The sequence below is a fragment of the Trichechus manatus genome, unplaced genomic scaffold (assembly GCF_000243295.1).
Source record: "Trichechus manatus latirostris isolate Lorelei unplaced genomic scaffold, TriManLat1.0 scaffold00195, whole genome shotgun sequence".
NCBI classification, from domain to species: Eukaryota; Metazoa; Chordata; class Mammalia; order Sirenia; family Trichechidae; genus Trichechus; species Trichechus manatus.
The window spans coordinates 1,222,352-1,227,903 of NW_004444131.1; positions in this window are offsets into that span (position 1 = coordinate 1,222,352).

The window sequence follows — 5,552 nt, forward strand, 5'->3', positions numbered from 1 at the left end:
ACAGGGACAGAAATACAGGGAGAAGACAGCCACGTGCAGAGAGATCAGAGTGATGCATCTACAAGGCAAGGAACACCAAGGATTGCCAGGAAACACCAGAAGCTAGGAAGAAGCAAGGAAGGATCTTCTCCAGGGGCTTCATAGAGAGGATGGCCCTGCTGACAGCTTGAATTTAAACTTCTAGCCTCTAGAAGGGTAAGTCAATAAATTTCTGTTGTTGTAATCCTCCCAGTCTGTAGTACCTTGTTACAACAGCTCTCAGAAACTGGTATAGTGGGACAGTTGGTCCCCCTACTTGATGAGTCCCACCCTGTGTTCAAATTCTCCTCCTAAAGAATGTGGAGCTTTAAAACTACCATCTCTCCCCTGCAGGAACATTAAGTGTGGTGACTGAGAGGAGAGTTACATCTTCCAGCCAGAATCCTTTTACGTGGGAGAGAAATAAATGCCTATTGTGTTTATACCTCTGTTATTTTGGGATTTTCTGTCACTAGCAGCCAACCTAATTCTAACTGATGCAACGGTAGAAAAGTAATGCTAATTAAAGTTATTTACATAAACTCACCAGTTTTATTCTTAATTACTGTGACGCACAATAATGAAGCATGCTTCCCGAACTGCTATTGTCAATTTTGTTTGATTACAGCACTAAACTTGGTATATAGATGTGCTTGGCTTTTTTTAATAGTTTGCTGATTGCATGGTACGGCCATCCACTGACAACTTAGAAAACAAGAGAGGATATATATTCCTCCTGGCATGTGAATGGAAGTGCAGGGCACCAGGCCCTGCTATTGAATTTGGATAAAGAGTGGAATCTCTTTTGACCAGCGTCTGAGAGGCAGTATTAACATATACCTCATGGCCAAAGTGCGTTATGTTCAACCTCCACCGTGCGCAGTTGTTTCTAGAGACATGACTAGATCTTTGGCATATCAGCATCCGTGAAATAATAAGCCATTCTTTAAATCAAGATTTTGCTGCATTACAAATGCTTGGAGAGGGTTTTAAAAATTGTTATTCCAGTGCTGGTCTACCTCCTTTCTTTCTTTTAAATAATCTCCTTGAGGCATGCAAAGAGTTTAGTCATCCCAGGACATGACTATAGCTAATTTGCTGAGAGCCTCTGAACATACCCCAAGCCTGCTTAGGACATCTGCAGGGAAGTTAAATCATTTTAAGTGGAGGAATTAAGCTAATGTTTTCTGCTAGGAAAAAACTGTGGATCTTGGTATTCCACAGAAGACTTTTAATGGCGGAAACGAATTATACTACAGATATATAAAAGAAAAATAAATCCATCTTATTTTACTAGGAGCTTGACACTTTTATTTAGAAAATTTATTTATGAATGCTTCCTTCATACATTACAGATGCATTTCAAATGTGACTCTTGTTACATTAATAGCCTATATTTTAAAAACAGATCTGGGTGAAAGTGGGGACTGGAAACGCTTTGAAGTAAGAAAGAAAGAAGAGAGAGGACATATCTAACGATAAGACGAATCAAAGAGCATAACAAATCTTTTTCTTGCAAAAAAAGGAAATTCTGATCTGCCTGAGAGATTCTGAATAGAAAATTATTCTCTTGCAAATGACTTTGGTGCCACCACCTATCTCCCCACAATGTTAACACGGGGAACCTAAGTGGGAATTGTTTGTAACGGACTATCATCCACAATATAGCGGGTACAGGTGTACATATCCTGGTGTTTTCTATTATGTTTTCCTATTTGTAGGTTCAACAATGAATGTTAGATGCTATGCACAAAGGATAAACTGGTGAGCTGAGGTTACTTGCTGGGGGCAAGATGGAGGATTTCTAGCTAAGGAGATAAAAGGCAGCTATGAGCAAGAGTCTGATTGGCTTTCAAATAAATGCTACAGTAAGGTTCATGATGCTGAGAGGGTTTAGTTCTGAACTAAGTAGACCAAGTTAACCATCCTTATTCACTCCTACCCTTAATGAAGGTCAAGTTACTTAGAGTATAATTCACCTATATTTATTAGTGTCAAACCATATGCAATCTATCTCCTGGGTGCTGTGGAACCCTTGGGCAGGGTCCCTTCTGGCTGCAGACAACCTGCATTGCTGCCAAGAGTTAAAACAACGGATACATATCACTGAACAAAAATGAAAGCTACTCTGGCTAATCTAATCGCTCCCTTCTTCTCTACTATTATCCCAGTTTCCTGAAATGAGATAGCATCAACTGAGGTATTTAAGTAAAATATCCTAAAAGCCTGTGTTCCTGAAACTGCATATTCTTTCTTTTCTGGAAAGAAACCTGGTAAGTAGCTTCTTCACATTGCAAGCCACTGTCAGGGGTGGGCGAGGGCTCCTGGCGTTTCAAGGTTGTAAGCTCTCATTGTCATCCTCAGTGTATGCATGGTTAAGAGGTTGGAACCATGAATCAGAATCCAGTCCTTCTGTGTCACAGGCTTTGGGACTGCTTAGGGCCTCCGTGAGACCCTCTACAAAATCATAGTTTTAGAAAGACCGTGAACCGCTAGCTGAGTCCCTTGTCATAGTGAATCAGCATCAAGCTTTCCATGTGTGCCAGGCAGCATTATTCTTCTTCTTACCATGTAGGGGAAGTACTGGGCCTGTGAGGTTTCAGTCTGACTCTCATGGAGGGCAACCCAGTGTGACAATGATTTCCCTCTGCCCATGATGGTCTATTCTGAACATTTCTTTCCTGGTTGTGATTCATGGGCCTGAATACCTGTGACCCTGTGGTACTCCTTCTGAATGGATTTCTCTGCTTGGCTCATTTATAATGCAGAATTTCATCTTGAGAGAAAGTTCCTTGTTTATTGTCCTTTGCTCACCCTCTCAAGGGTGACTACGGTGGGGCAGACAAGCAGGCTTCAGCAACTAGAGCTTGTTTGCACAGCAACTATATTTATCCTATGAAGAACAGAAAATGTACAACAGCTCGCAGCCTCTCCCCCACAAAAAAGATCTCTCAGAAAAAGTAAAGTTCATATTACCCTAAGAAAGATCGTAAATTGTTTTGTTCGTGGTTTCTCATTTCCTGTGACTTTGAGAAAACTTGACCTAGCCTTGTTTTTTTCTTTTAATATATTTTATTGGAAGGAAAGAAGTGGTGCTCTCTCGTCACTAAGCAACATGAATAGAGAAGAACGCCCGTGGTCGTTTGTTGTATAAACAGTGCCATAATGAAGATAAAGAACTAAAATCCTGACCTTTCTCCATTCCTTCATAACCAGACTCAAATGCCACGGCAGTGTCTGAACACATTAATATAATGGAAGAGATAGCATTCAGGCCCTGAACCTTGACCTTCACAAGCAGAGGGGAGAATGCTAGCATATTAGTTGTTTTATGAGAATGGACGACATAATTTTTATCAGTAGGTTGGAGCAAAATATACAGGTAATCTCTGCTTCAAATATTCACTCCATGATTTCGTTCTCTGGCTGAGTTTCAAAGGGCTACCTGGCCAGTAACTTTGTGCTTGTAATTTAAAAGGTTGTCTGGTGTTGCTTTTCATCGTAAGGATCCGGTGATAGGGAGCCACTTAAATACTTGGAGATACATGAGTCTGTTTTCTTATCTAACAGATGAAAAAAGAGAGAAGTTAATTGGTTTTCCCAATGTTGCCACATTTAACAAGTTCCAGGGCTGGTACTAGAATTCACTTGTGTTAATATGCAAAATTTGGGGAGCCTAAATAATAAATTTCCCACAGTGACATTTCTTCTCTGAAATGGACAGTAAACTGACATAAAAAGAAAAAAATTATTTGATATTCATTTCATAAATATTTATTGAGTGGTCATTATACGCTGTATGGTAATTAGCAGAAATAAAGTCTTTTGAGTTGTCAGAATGGCCATTGGAGAGAAGTCTTCTCTGTCTTAACATAGTCATTTTTATTCACTTGTTCATTAAGTCATTCATTTATTGATCCAGCAGACATTTATTGAGCATGTATTATATGCTAGGTATTGAGTTGGGAGCTCGGAATACCGAGATTCTGAAAAAGCTAGTCTCTGCCTCAGAGAGCTCATAATCAAACAAGGGAGAATGATACATAAACAGATCATTTCAATGTCACATGCAATGTTAGAATGACATGCAGTTTGTTCTGGAATCATAAAAAATGTGTTTATAATGCAGTTCAAGGATGGGATGGTGAGTCAGGAATGTCTTCTGGAAGAGTGGACCTGAGCTAAGTCTTATCGCAAGGAGTTATCTATACGAATATTGAAGAGGTAGCAGAGGAAAAGGCATTGCAGGCTGAGAATCAGCATGCACAACAGCTGGGAAGTAAGAAATAGTGTGCTGTGTGAATATGCAGCCCAGTTTTGGTGAGACAGAGAGGCAGAACAGTGTAGTCATTGAAAATGTACTCTACATGGACCTCATACAAAGACTGGCTGAAGAAAGCTCCATCCCCATGTTTCAGTGATTGCCTAGGGAAAGAAGGGACTGGAGAATTCTACACTGAGTCTTAAATCTTCCACTTGTGAGTGATATATTGTTCTTGCTAATATTTCATTGGTCAAAGCAAGTCACATGACCATGTCTACTTCCACAGACGACAGGGAAGTGCAATCCTCCTATTTGAGCCAAAGGAGAAGATATTGATGAACTATGATTATCACAGCAACTGAACTACTAGTTATTGTCAGAAAGGAATATTGTCTGATGTAGTGCTGGAAGATGAGCCCCCTAGATTGGAAGGTACTACTCAATGGCTGCCATGGTGGACTCAAACATTGTAACAATCATGAAGATGGCACAGGGCCAAACAACATGTTCATTATGTTTTACACAGGGCTGCCATGAGTTGGAGCTGACTCAACAGCAACTAAAAACAATTATCAGAAAGGCTAAAAAAATAAGGCTATTATATTTGATAGGTGTTACCTAACTTTTATGTGGTTCATAAATAACTCCCCCACAAAAAGTGACCTCATTTTGTTCCTTGGGTCCTATTTCCAAGTAATTTGTTTTGGAGGCACATGAAAGAGCCGTTTTTCTCAGAATTAAATATTCTTTTGGTTGACTAGTTTGCTTGAAGTGGTCAGCTGGTTTTTTCTATTTTAAAAAACTGTGCTTAAACTGTTTTACTAGAATGGTGGGATCATGTTTCCCATTTTTTTGTGCATCTATAAAAAAGATACCAATGAAACTTCCAGCTCATCTGTAATGGGAAATGAGTGTACACTTACAACTATACTCTTGCCACTTGGCAGAGGGTACTTATTATTACCCAGTACTTATGAAAAATTCAGTTGATCCACGTGTGTCAAGTCCATTACTTTCCTCGGTTATTCTAAAATTCACACCCTGGATCAAGCAGGATTAGTTGGAAGCTGGAAGCTTAAATTACACTGTAATGGTTCCCTAAAGAATTGCTTTTTCTTAAGGATGTTTTGGTGTAATGCCATAAGCCCAGGTAGAGGGTGTTGTTGTTGTTGTTGTTAGGTGCCATTGAGTCAGTTCCGACTCCTAGTGACCCTATGTACAACAGAACAAAACACTGCTCGATCCTGCGCCATCCTCTCAGTCTGCTATG